The sequence below is a fragment of the Bombyx mandarina genome, chromosome 06, assembly GCF_030267445.1.
Source record: "Bombyx mandarina strain Sakado chromosome 06, ASM3026744v2".
In the NCBI taxonomy this organism is placed as follows: domain Eukaryota; kingdom Metazoa; phylum Arthropoda; class Insecta; order Lepidoptera; family Bombycidae; genus Bombyx; species Bombyx mandarina.
This window is the reverse complement of record NC_143213.1, coordinates 10,730,810-10,745,571: the sequence shown is the minus strand read 5'-3', so window position 1 is coordinate 10,745,571 and position 14,762 is coordinate 10,730,810. Positions and strand designations below refer to the sequence as shown.

Sequence of the window (14,762 nt, the reverse complement as noted above, 5' to 3'; positions counted from 1 at the left end):
AAGTAAATTGGTAATTAAAGAACGGATGTATTTGTATGGCTACAAAACATGGTTATCATTTATGTACTTACGCTAGATTTATAACGCTTATGAATTAGCATTCCTCAGATCGTCGGCTTTGCTTCATCTGTAACAAGGAAACATAAATTAGTATTTTTTGGCGATATGTGTGTGTATAACTCACGGCCCACCTTATCCCATCAAGAGAGGGAGTGACGTTACTCCTTTTGTGGGTTTTGAAATTTCAATTGTATGTTATACAATGTCGACGCTCGGGATCATCAAGACAATAATAATTTGATAAAAAAATTTAAACTTATAAAAAGGCGGCAAAGTCGTGATTGATTTTTTTAAGGGATTTTATGACCTGGTAACTAAGACCTTTAAGGTCAAGTCTTATTTTAATTTTAACGAAAACTTTTTTATATGAATATGATATTATGAAATAAAATGACGTTGGCTAATATGAAACATGGCATGAATTGAAATGAAAACGAAATGAAATGAAATAAATGCGAAATGAGATAACATGGGATGACATAATATATTTTCAGTAAAATGGTGGTCATTTACTGAGACTTTTTCAGTGGACCATTTGGAGGATCACGAAAAGTTACGTTCAGCGGCTTTGTTTCATTTTCCCTCATTTGTGCACTTTCACAGATACTAAGCAGTTAACAAACCACCGTTATTACACATTTAAACGTGGAAGAACACTAAATAGACAAAATAAAACAAATCACACAACTTCACTCCTCGCGTTCCCGCCAAAAAGTCCAGTCATGATTAAGTGAAAAATGCACAGATAATATAAAAAAATTTGCGCTTCCGTTTCGTTTCACACTGTAAAGATCTTGGATATACCCTTTAGACCTTCAAACTAAAACCCACGAGTAATTCCCAGCAGAAATAAGTAGATTGTATTTAGTCATGCAGTCTTACAATACATCTGACCACCAGTAATTTCTACTTTGTAGCAGATATCAGAACCAAAATTACTCTACAAAGAATAAGCTAACTAAAGAGTATACTTCGTTGTACATCGAAAAAAAAAATAGCATTGAATTGTCACTCAATAGGCAGGTATAATTTGAACAGTTTCGCTAAAATATATCTCTTCCTGCCAAGGCTATTCCTGAAAAACATACGGCCGGTATGTTGTGACTTGTGATGTACTATTATTTAAATAAATCAGAGAAATCGATGCAAATAGACAAAACCTCAAGCATAATAATAAATAATGAAGACAAATAAATAAATATGCACATTAAACATAATGAATTACATAATGATATAATGAATTACAGAATTGCGTGAAAATTATATTACGAACAAACCGGCTAGGTTTTTTAATAATCGCAATCAAAGTGATTTTTTAATTTATTTTTTATTGCTTTGATGGGTGAACGAGCTCACAGCCCACCTGATGTTAAGTGGTTACTGAAGCCCATAGACATCCACAACGTAAATGTGCCACTCACCTTGAGATACAAGTTCTAAGGTCTCAAGTATAGTAACGACGGCTGCCCCACCCTTCAAACCGAAACGCATTACTGCTTCACGGCAGAAATAGGCAGGGTGGTGGTACCCACCCGCGCGGCCTCACAAGAGGTCCTACCACCAGTAATAATAATTATTCATGATGTTGAATATTATTAACCTATTTACCGCAATCGACAGTATATATCTTGTTCTAGGATCCAACCACAAGCCCGTCATTAACTTAAAGCTTTTGTATTCTTACAAGAACCGAACGCATTTTCGATACGATTGTATTTTACACCTTTGAGTCAACGTTCCGAGAAAGATTCGCTTACTTCCTTTGCAGCTTTGTACTTACGTTGCATCACGATCCTGAGGTCAGCTCCCAACATTGTCTAACCACAATGGCAATTGTGAGAGAGATCGTCGGTACAACAATAGGTATAAGACTCAGCAATTAGCGATACCAATTAAATATTTACTTTGCTAACGTTGTGATAAGCAGTGATCACCGTCAGAGGATTTTGAAAATGATTAAACTCCTCAATAATGGCTTTAAAACGAATGGCGTTACAAGATAATTTACTTTCATTTAATATTTAATTGATATTTTTAAAAAATAAGGCCAATTGCGGGCTACCTCCACTGCGGTGTCTTCGCAGAACCTGTTCTTCTCAATCAAATTTCTATTTCCTATTTTGGTTACCGGTGGCAGGGCGTGCTGTGGTCTGCCACAAATCAGTTAGACGTTCCGATCTAAAGGGTTGGATGAGCGTTACAGTGCAATTACGACTTCGACCTTGAGGCGACTTGTGAGATCTATGGGCTTTAGTAGGTAACTTGTTAAAGTCAAATGATCCGTGAATTCGAACACCTTTCCACACCCTACACAAAGAAAGGTCTAATGGTCTAATGGTGACAGGTTCTGAGAACAGCTTGGGACCGATGAATACCCCTTTAAACTTAAAGGGAAGATTTAGAAGTCAGTTATAAAGCCTGTATTTTTGACTGACTGTATTGACTAGAGTGCTGGGCTACGAAAGCGGTGGATGAAGGAAGAATGTATGCAGCAGAAACGAGGATTTTTAGATGGACGTGTGGAGTAACAAGAATTGATAAGATTAGAAGTGATCTATACAAATGGAAAATTTAAAGTAGCGCCAGTAAATGAAAATATAATAAATTGAAGGTTTTCATGATATCGGCATGTTATTAAATGATGAATGTCACCAAAAAGATCCTGAGTGTGAAAGTCAACGGTAAACTGGGCGTCCAATAAAGAGTTGAACTATGTGAAAAAAGATATGCGAGAGTAGAGTGTGAATGCAGATATTATATATGAAAGGCCCGATTAGAAAGAGGACACGCTGCGACAACCCCACATAATGTAGGACAGGGGCAAGAAGGAAAAGAAAGAAAGAAGCTCTCTGATGGTAAGCTTTTTTAATCTTTCAAGCATGTCCATCTATGCTTGAAAGATTAAAAAAGAAAGATAGATCACCCGATGGTGAGTAACCGGTGCTTGTGCATAGGATTATTATCAAACCTCATCCCAAGAATAACATATCAGAGCGCTAATTCCGGAGCCAAATAATACGCTTTAATTATATCGTAGTTTCTATAATTGAGTAACTGTTACTATATTCACTGTAGCATAGTTTATAGACCGAAATCAAGCCTGTTCAATAAACTAAGTAGCTTTGTAACAGCTTTCTGCGATAAAACAGGTATAGTCTTTATATAATTGATGCTAAAGTCCAGACGGTAAGTGCGGGGTCTACAAACGCCATTCAGATTACAGCATCACTAGTCTACATGTAGCCACTACATCTTCTAACTAGCTCATACATTGAATACGCGCAGTACAAGTAAGCAGGGCAGGTAGCAATTTCTCAGTGTCATTCGTAAATGCGTTTAATGTGTAGGCGCAAGTCGGACAACTGTCTAACTTGACTCACAATCATATCGACCACTCGATATTGCGTCATTAAATAAATCGATTTTAATACACATCTGACAACTCTGACGAAGAATCGGAGCTGTTAAGTTATTTGTACTCTGTTGCGTTCAAGTTTTTTTTTGTTGCTTAGATGGGTGGATGAGTTCACGGTCCACCTGATATTAAGTGGTCACTGGAGCCCATAGACATTTACAACGTAAATGCCACCACCCACCTTGAGACATGAGTTGTAAGGTCTCACTTTTAACAGTACGGCTCCCCCGCCCTTCAAACAGAAACGCATTACTGCTTCATGGCAGAAATAGGCAGGGTACCTACCTATGCGGGCTCAAAAGACTCAAAACCTAACAAGACACCCTATAAAGTGTTTAGTTCTCAAATAAGCAAATAAATAAATAAGTTATTTGCGCAAGACATGTCAATAAACGGCCTGTATTCGAGCATGAGTATTATTTTAGTGTGGGTAGATGGGAGTGCCCGCCATTCATTGTGGCCGCGAGCAGGTTGAACAAATAGATCGAGTTGAATTTATAATGAAGTGTGACCGATTGATTGTCGCGGTAATTGTGCAATAAAAACCGTGTGCCAGTAATGGAATGTAACACGGTCTTATTACGCGAATCGTGCTCGGAATAACACTGAGAACGAACTACATTATGGTTGTAATTTTGAAGAAAAAAACAACTAAATAAAATTTAGTTTACTTGATTGTAGACCAAAATAACAAATGCCAACATTAGGAATATAATCAATCTAATATACATATTTGTAAATATTATGCAGTTTTGAGAAAGTTACTAAACTTAACGCCACCGACTCGTGTATTTCTGTCGCATAGATTTCCCTAATAAAAATCAAAATTTGCGTACAAATGTGTTTACATTATTTCATGTTCATTAACATTGAATGAACTTGTGATTTTAGAATGGGATTATAGCTTTAGTCTATCTCGAATTTCGTTTAAATACTTTAAATGGGGATGCAGTTATAAAGCTTAACGAATATAGTACTCATAGCATTGGGTATTGTGGATAGAGTTTTTTTTTTATTTATTTACAAGGAGAACCAACAGCCAACTAACATAATATAATAATATAACAAATAATAGAAACAAAAAGCCAAATTAATGGTCTTGTTTATATTGGATAAACAAATTAAAACACTAGAGAAACAAAAAACATAGAAACAAAGAAATTAAAAACAATCAGCAAGCAGAAACAATATATAGTTTTTATGAAATTAATTATGGTGTTAAAAGTATTTTGATTTTTAGTAGGTATCATTAATCAACATTTTACGGTAACAGAGGTTCGAGATCCCAAAGAATCGATACTTCGATATCAATTTTAAAGTGATGTAGCAGGATTATAGTACATAGTTTAGAAGTCTACAGGTTTCACTTTTGCAAGACCACGAACTCTTCTATCAACTTTTTCCATATTTTTTTAGATTACCATAAGAGTTTGTAACTGTAAAATCTTTTCAACACAGCCTTACGTACGCTTCCGAACATCTATTTCTTACGCACAAAGTTCTTAGCGGACTACTATAACACTATTGTATCTTCTTTTGTTTGTACTATTGTTTATATGACTGGTTGGCATTCGACCTAGTTTATCTATTGTGTACTAAATGAGCAACGTATGAAAATTCATAGCGTCTGGTGTGTCAAAATGTGAAAGCTTATTTGCATTATTGTATTTTGTAGAATTTAGACGCGTTTTTACTCAGATACGATAATTTTCCATTAAGATACAGCTTTTTGAATACCACCCGCATTATGACAAAAAGTCCAATCATGTTTATCATTTATAATGTCATCTCTCATCTACAACATTTAAGGATCCATTTCATGTTTGATGACCGATTCTCATCAAGTAATAGACAAAACAATGAGACCCACCGGTTGAGACACATAGTATTACAGATTAACACTAATTACGTGAATGGGTCAAAAAAGTAATTAAAATTAGACCGCTGTCCTTTACTCGTGCGTTAGAATTTTAAGGAAACTCATCACAGACAGTGCTTCAATCAAAATAACTATTGTGCTTTATAACTATTTTTTAAATGACATAAAAGCAATTGACCCACAATGGCCACAAACTTTGCTAATGTACAGCTAACAATTACAGCTAGCAATCTGACATTTATGACGACTAGTCGTAACGTTTTTTTTTTTATTAAAAAGGGAAAACCTTTCTCTCTCTGCTATAAGCGTGTAATTCCATGAAATTTGTTAGTGATTTTATTACATAACGCAATACACACAAACAAGTCTTACATTCGACATTTAAAGTTACTGGGCGAAAAAAAAAAAAAAAACCGAATACATTATCTGTAGCAAACTTGATTGACCTGAAACTGACCACTTTTCTTACGCACGTATCTTGTACCAGTCACTTATCATAAAGTATATTACGATTCCTGTATCAATATATCCATAGGTATTATTACTTAAAAAAACACGATTTTTTCGAAGCTTGCTCTTAAATAACATTTACGTATTTGTGGTTATTTAATTATAAATATACTCGCACGCGCTGAGAGCTTTATTTGATATGCCCATGTTCCTGAGTAAGCTTCATTGAAATAATTGTTATAAAACAAGAGTCATAGTAGAAGCAATAAGAACATCTAATATATAAAATTCTCTTGTCACAATGTTCGTTCCCATACTCCTCCGAAACCGCTTGACCGATTCTCATGAAATTGTTTATGCATATTCAGTAAGCCTAAGAATCGGCTACTATCTATTTTTGATACCCCTAAGTGATTAGGGTTGTCCACCCCTAACATATTTTTTTTACTTGGACTTTTTTTTTTGTTATAATGAGGTATTATGTGGTTGAATGAGGTTTTGTTATTTTTATTATATATTCCCTCATCGTTCACAGCACTACATACCTCTTTCACTCATTTACCACATCCTTACACTTACAATAAGTTAGTTTTTTTTTTTCTACACTAGAAATTCCCTAGAAATCTTATATATGGCAAAACAATGTTTGCCGGGTCAGCTAGTAAATGCATAAAAGTATCACAAGACCAGCATTACTAATATCTCAAGGTGGGTGGCGGCATTTACGTCTATGGGCTTCGGTAACTACTTAACACTAGATGGGATGTAAGGTCGTCCACCCATCTACGCACTAAAATATAAATAAAGAACTAAATAGTATTTAGTTTTTTTTTTTAGTAAATACGCTATATCCCTAAGCCCACTGTTCCGTACCTAATTCACGAATCCAGCTAATTCAATGGGCATTACTGTAAACAGTAAGTGCCGTTGGTTTCGTCAAGTCTCGCCCACAATTGATCAAGTCGGAACACCATTCCTTGTAATAACATTCAAACCAGTTGTTACAGTACAACGGAAAATAGTCAGGAAGCGAAATGTGAATCTCCCACGTCTTGGACACGACCTGCCGCAATGACATTTGAATCTATAACCAAACGTGATGCTATTCCCGACATTCTTACTCTGTTTGTTACTTTAAATGGATAACGTGGGCCTGGTTTTCCATAACGGTTGTCTTCCACTGTATATCCATCTAGATAAAAGTCTTTAGTTTTTATTTCGGTAAATTTGATTCCACCGCGTCCTTTAGTAATATATATATATATTTTTTTGGTGATCTACACACCAGTCTTTTATTTACTATTCTTTTCATTAACTATTTAATATTCATGCTTGTGATTTAATCAACAAATGTGTTTTCGAATTATCATTATTTATTTAAATAAATGTTAATGTTAAATTATTCAGTATAGGTATGCATTGGGATCATTTCGCAACAGTATAGATTTTCCGTGAAGTATAAGGCAAGTAATCACAACCTGCTCTCGCTCATTGGTATCGGCGTGACTCACAGTAAAGTTCAGCCAGCCAGTCAAGGTCCCGATGAGCCGTTATCGGAACAACAGCATCACGAGGGCGGAGATCCGCAATCACCTGAACTCCACGCTATTGTTGCTATTTCATGGCTTTTGAAAGATCATCCAAAGTGGTAATGTTTAAAATTGTTTGTACTCAACAAATGTATGTCAAGATTATTGAATAAAACGTTATATGTACTAGGGAAGTAATGCAAATTTTATTTATTCCTCCTATGACAGTATTTGAATTTTTACTGGTGGTAGAACCTCTTGTGAGTCTGCACGGGTAGGTACTACCCCGCCAATTTCTGCCGTGAAGCAGTAATGCTTTTCGGTTTGAAGGGTGGGGCAGCCGTTGTAACTATACTGAGACCTTAGAACTCATATCTCAAGGTGGGTGGCGGCATTTACTTTGTAGAGATGTCTATGGGCTCCAGTAACCACTTAAGACCAGGTGGGCTGTGAGCTCGTCCAACCATCTACACAATAAAAAAACAAAAATAAAAGAATAAATTAAATTATAGATTTGACCGTCACCACTATTTGGGGATTTTCGAAGAATTAAATCAAGTCAAGATGCAACGACTTCTAGAAAGATAGAAAACAAAATGTTAATAATAATTCAAATGCTTGTAATGAGTGGTTCAACATTAAGTAAGTCAAGCCCTTAACGTAACTAACAAGCTAGATACACATTAAATTTCGATTTTACTGACTAAATAAAGTGGACATAGATCCGATAGCCTTATTCGTGGAACTCAGAAGATAATGGCTTCTGATTACGATCTTTTCGAATGAAATCGTAAGTAATAGAATATAGACAGAGCATTACGTATTATTAAGCTGTCGGTGACTCGGATGTGATTCAAGAAGAATGTTTTGAAAGGTTTTTATAATTTGAATTTCTTCGAACGATGTACAACAGTACTGGAAGTGTTTAATAATATCGGTTTATTGCATAAATTTTTTTTGGATCTAATTTCATTTTAAAATTGATTCTAATTTACGCAACCAAATTTAAGTCAATGCCGAAATTCAAACTACTTTTTAGGAAAATTTCCTAACAATATTAATTTTGTATTAATTCAATTTGACGAAATGTTTTTGTTTGAACAAATAAATAGCGTTAATTAAAAATTTTATCGTATTTCTCTAATCATTAAATATTGACCAACGGACTCGACTCTCTCATAGACGCCTTAATTCGTCGTTCTGTGCGCACTTGGGCCTAACATTAGGCTTTACTGACAAACTTTCTGCGTTACAATTTTAGGAAAAAAAACATTGCTATTTCGCCATCGCATCGAATTATTTATTATCCAACCGAAAATTGTTGTTTTTGCGTACAAAAGTGATTTGGAGCGGGCCGCGTGACTTTCGAAACTAGGCACATTATTGTTTCGTGTCTGGCCAAAACTTAAACGTCTGACCTCGCGGCTTACTCGAGAAAACGTTGTCTAGTCACCGAACGAATGCTATGAAACCGAGGCAACGCCAATACACTTTGCCCGAAGTGAAATTAAACATTATTCTAAACAGCCTCAGTAATGGTTTGATAAACAATACTAGATGATGACCGAGCTTTGCTCGTTTTTTTTTTAATAACGCCATCTTGTTGTTTCTTTAAAGCGGTTAGTTGCCCTCAATTAAGAAAAATAATATTATTATTCGCCAATAGATGTCGGGAAGAATTGATTATTGAAAACACGAATAAAACAACATTTTCTGAAAATAAATCGTAGCTAGATCGATTTATCGCCCCCGAAATACCCTGTATACTAAATTTTATGAAAATCGTTTGAGCCGTTTCCGAGATTCAGATTATATATATACAAGAATTGCTTGTTTAAAGGTATAAGATAAGACGGAGTAGTTGACCGACACAAAGATCACGACTGTTTTGTCATTCAAAATGTTAAAGCCTCTATTGCCTCTATCTATATTGCCAAGTTTATGAAGCGATATGAAATTACCTTGCCTGTGTGAAAACATCCGTTTTCGACTGCATACTGAGTTAAGGATTATTTACCAACTAAATATTCAAACGTATTATTTAATAGACAATCAGAAACAGTCATATTCGTGTAACGTTATCATTACAATTCATTAGAATTGACAGAATAGGCAACGGGCAACTCACGTCCGTTGTAGATATGTGCCTCAATAAAGAAGAAAGTGGAAAAAAAAGTGGATGTCACTGGAACTAATTAACTGCTTGAATAGTACTTTCCAAGTTACGCTTTCTTCATTTGTTTGGACGTTTGTACAGAAAATATGATTATCGATCTTACAACTAAGGTTAGTTACGGATTTTATGGTTGCATGTTGTACTTTAAAAACTGAGACACTAGAACAAATATCATAAGGTGTGTAGCGGTATTAACGTTGTAGATGTCTATGGACTCCGGTAACCACTTAACACCAGGTGGGCCGTGACCTCGTCCACCCATCGACAATAAAAATAAAAAAGCCTAATTTCATTGTCTCACTAAAAATATTTAAGTATATGATTTAAAACAAAAGCAAGGACGAGAACATTCTCTAACACATAATGGAAAACAATTGTATAGCTATTGCTGCAATTGTAGTTCTCACTATAATACGTATTAAAAATGTAATCGATTATAATGGCACACCCTCCAATTAGAACGTTTTTAATTTATTTTATACTTAGATGAGTGGACGAGCTCACGTCTCACCCGGTGACAAGTGGTTATAAGAGTTCATAGACATCAACAACCTAAATGCCGCCATCCTCCATGATGATTTCGGTAACATTTTGACACCAAACCAAGTTGAGAATGTGATCATCGCCCGATTAGTTGAGAATCCGTAGTAATTTGAGCCGTGTTTACGCATTAGTCTATTTATGTGGAAACTTCGTTTTATTACTACTGTGTGTTTGATGTATACCGCAGAAAAGTAATTCGCACAAACAGCTAAAACAACTTCAGTTTGATAAATCACTACATTACAACTAAAACAAAAAATTCAAGAACTAAAAAGGACACGGTTACGCTAAAGAACCCAAATAAGCAAGCCAAAAGTGTGTTAATGAGATAGCATAAAATAAATAATAAAAATAACCTTGATCATAAAATCACTGACCGATTTCGAATGGAACTTCGCAAAAAAGACTAAGAACTTAAGATTATTTGAGTAAAACCCGAAGCTTTCGGACGTTATTAGTGACTGATAGCAGTTGAACTATACATTAGATTCCAGTAATATAACTTTTTTTTTTATGGATGTTTTTCTAGGAGCTTGTCATTACTATATTAGGACTGGTGGACGAGTGCTGACTTCGAAGGCATAGGATTTGCTAACAAAGCTTCGGGATTGAACTCATACGAACTTAAGTTCACTTCATACAATGTATTCAATGTATTAAAAGTGCTCAAAGGAATTGTTTGAGATGATCCCATCATCTCGTTTTTACCATCGCACCACCCGTCACTGGAGTAGAGTTCATCCATACTACCTAGAACCGCTGCGTTTATCCACAGTACGCTTCAAGATATCTGTTTTGCCACGTACCATCCGGCTTCGGAATGAGCTTCCCTCTACGATATTTATAGCACATTTACTGGTGGCAGAACGTCTTGTGAGTCAGCACGGGTAGGTACCACCACCCTGCCTATTTCTGCCGTGAAGCAGCAATGCGTTTCGATTTGAAGGGTGGCGTAGCCGTTGTAACTATACTGAGACCTTAGTTAGAACTTATATCTCAAGGTAGGTGGCGGCAGGTGAGCTCTTCCACCTACCTAATAAATAAAAAATTACATCTCCTTCTTCAAACGAGGCTTATGGAAAGTACTTAACGGTAGGCATCATCAGGTTAGTTCTGCTCTTACAACACATATACTTAAAGGAGTCGCTGCGTAAACTACAAATAAGTCCAGTATACTCGTGTAGAACGATACGAATTTTTCTAATGAAATAAGTATTTAAACCATTTTCACGAATTGATTTCCACGAAACATAAAAATATTTATCTTGTCTTAAAATCGAATCCGATTATTATTTTGTAATTACTGTTGGTAAGCCCGCACTGATAGGCACCATCGTACGTTCTATTTCTGCCAAGCAGTCATGCGACCCAGTTTAAAAGCTGGGACGGCTGTTAAAAAACTCCATTATGACCCGAAACTTGTTTCATTGTGATATCTCTGGGTTCCGGCGACCATTGAACACTAATTAATCTGTAAGTTTGTTCACGCGTCAGTAATAAATCAACTTAGACCAATTAAACAGCCAACACCATTATTTCGTTGAAAGCTATTTGGTATAATGACTTCGAATATAGCTAGTGCCATAAAGACCGCCAAAACACTGCCGAATCTGTAAACCACTACTGGCCTTGGACACAGTTCTTGTTAGGCGCAACCGAAAAAAAATAAACGTCTACAAAATCTTGTTTTCTAATTACAACAACTTTTTTACGATTTAATATCGCATTCTTTGTTGTCGTTATTTTAGATGTTTCAAATACTTCACAGTTTTGGTGGTGGTATATATGAGTCGACTATTATCAAAGCCGGCAATGTGACTTTTGGACAATTATTGGTAAATCAGATAAACGAATTATTGACTTTGTATTCCATTGGCAGTCACAAAACTCTTCTGAACGACATCTTAGATAAATAACAGGTTAAGTATTAACCTTTATTTAATGCAGGTTTTGAACCGTATTCTTTGAAGGAGACGATTATATTCAAATCAATCTGTATTGACATATCAATAACATTTTTTTGTCCAAATGCACAGATTGCCACCTTTGATAATAGACGACTCATATAAACTAATAACCGAAAATATAAACTAACAAATAAATAGAATATATTATCTTGTTTTTTAGTTGTATTTTTTAGCAAGCCGTCAGCAGTTCCCTTAAATAAAATGTAAATTGCTGACGTATCGCAAATTGCATAATCGATTCAAAAGATTTCAAGACGAACGCTTGTAACGCTTGACACATGACTGTCAAGAGTTAACGTGTAAAACGAATGTAAATTTTTAATCACGATTTAATTTATTTTTATTTATTACACTTCATGTGATTATCTGCATTGGCGGACTTATTTGTAAGGCATTCTCTACCAGTCAACCAAAAGTAGTGCAGAGTGAGTGGTAAGTGCATTGTAATATAATCCGTTAATTGTGTGTTTTTTTTAAATATGCGCTACATCAATTACAACTGTCTTAATTTACTTGAGTTTAGTTTAAAAAGTATGCGAAACATCAAATTAAAAGATCTTTATACGCAAATTAGCGTGCTATGACAAATCCAACATGAATCAAAGTCTATAACGGCTTACAAGAACACCCATTTGTAAAATAGCGTCCGCATATCTTCTAATGCTTATTGTAATACCATTAATAAATTTAGTATTTCAACAAGTAAATCCCTTTAAAGTGGATTAATTTTAATAAGCTCCGGTCGACTTACCGGTACCGCTACGCAAAGATTACTGTATTCCCTATTAGTACAAAAAAGCATCCGTTCACATCACTCAATCGTCAGTTACTGCTACTAGGGCTATTATAGTCGCAGTATAGAACGCATCAGCTTTTATAACGTTTAGACAAGTAAGCATTTTGTTGATACTAGAGCCCTATCACGCTATTTATGTGATACGAATGTTTTACTTAGAAAATATCTGTCATTAATGAATGAGTTATTAATACCAGTGGTCCCGCAGTAGTCGAAATTCGACTATAGTTAATTGAAATTATAAGTTTGTACATTATTATGGTTATATTGTCAAAAACTATTATACTTCTATAATCACAGATTTCGCCAAGACTACACTATAGACAAATAATATTAAAGATAAACAATATTAACCTACTTTCAATTTGACCAGACTTTAAGCATTAACTAAAGTTTGACAATAAGCAAAGAGTATATATACATATCTGTGTATGTCAAATACATGGCAGTGTGTGTAATGTTTTCTTTATTGATTTAATGTATCTATTATGCATTATTTTAAAAAATATTAACATTGTGAACTCCTTCTCTATATTTTCTTTAAATGTGGCACATTTCATACTCCTCCGTCCGCGCAATTTTTGTAAAAAGGGGTACAAAGTTTTTGCTTCACGTATTGATATATAGATTTTTATAGTTAGCTGGTGGTAGGGCATGTTGTGAGTCCGCACCAGGTATCACCGCCCAGCCTATTACTTCCGTGAAGAGTTTGGGTTGAAGGGTGGGGCAGCTGTTGTACTGTAAAAATTGAGATTTAGCGCCATTAACGTGGTTATTGTCTATGAGCTCCGGTGATCACTTAACACCAGGTGGGCCGCTAGCTCATCCATCCATCTTAGCAATAAAGAATATCTATTTGAGCCATTGATTTTAGTGTCGGTTGAAAGTCAATGAAAAGGACGAACAGAAGATAAGGAAAAAAGAAAGGTTCTTTATAAAAAATATTAGTGATACAAAAGGCGCTCCGAATTTATAGCGTTTGCTTATTTTTCAAAAGAAGTTTGTAAAAATAAATTGAATAGTTTCAAGACAAGTAAAGAGAGTCGGATTATAATAATTATTCATGGTTTTGAACTTTTATTACTTAAATAGTGATAAATTTAAACCTTGACTTTCTGAAATGGTTTAAAATTATGAACTGTTTTGGTAAATACATACGAAACTAGTATTTAACAAAAAAATATTATTACATATAAAAAATAAATATTGTAAGACTTATTAGATAGAAGACTTATTATATTAAAATATTGTAAGACTATTTTAGTTACATATTCTTCTTTTTTTCATAAATTTTACGCGGTTCTTATTTTTTTAAATCGAATGTCAGAAAAATTAATACCTCTAAAAATTATACCCAAGGTGGTGTTCTTTCTCCTCTTCTGTTTTCTGTGTTTATAAACTCTGTCACTAGGCTTATATCTTCTAAATTCCACCTCTACGCAGACGATCTCCAGCTATATCGCCACTTCTCAGAGCCTGAAGTTGAATCGGCTATTGCTGCGATGAACAGTGATCTGAAGTCTATCAGTGAATGGGCAAAAGCCTACGGTCTGCACATTAATCCGGGAAAATCACAGGCTATCATTATAGGGGGTAAACAATTGCGCAGTAGACTCAGCGATCCTATACTCCCCCCAATTTATTTGGATGGGACTCAAATAACTCTAACCGATTCAGTTAAAAACCTGGGTGTTATTGTAGATCGACATCTTTCGTGGAGTTCTCACGTTGCTGAGATTAGTAGGAAGGTGCACTTTGCCTTGCACTCGTTGAGATGTCTGCAGGGCTTCTTACCTCAGCATACAAAAATATCTCTCGTCCAAGCTCTCATTCTACCCATAATTGATTACGCCGATGCCTGCTACTTGGATGCCACTGAGGAGCTCTCAAACAAGCTTGAGAGGATGCAAAATCTATGTATCCGTTTTATATACAATCTCAGAAAAT

The 14,762-nt window shown here is 35.1% G+C and overlaps 1 protein-coding gene across 3 annotated transcripts in view; it reads right to left on the bottom strand.

The window, feature by feature from the left end:
* Cad99C (cadherin 99C) overlaps positions 1-14,762 on the bottom strand; it is a 164,883-nt gene that overhangs the window by 67,787 nt on the left and 82,334 nt on the right. For all 3 annotated transcript variants that reach the window (XM_028179074.2, XM_028179076.2, XM_028179075.2), the window contains one exon: positions 72-127. The gene's annotated coding sequence lies outside the window, so the exon portion shown is untranslated. The remainder of the gene's footprint in view (positions 1-71; positions 128-14,762) is intronic.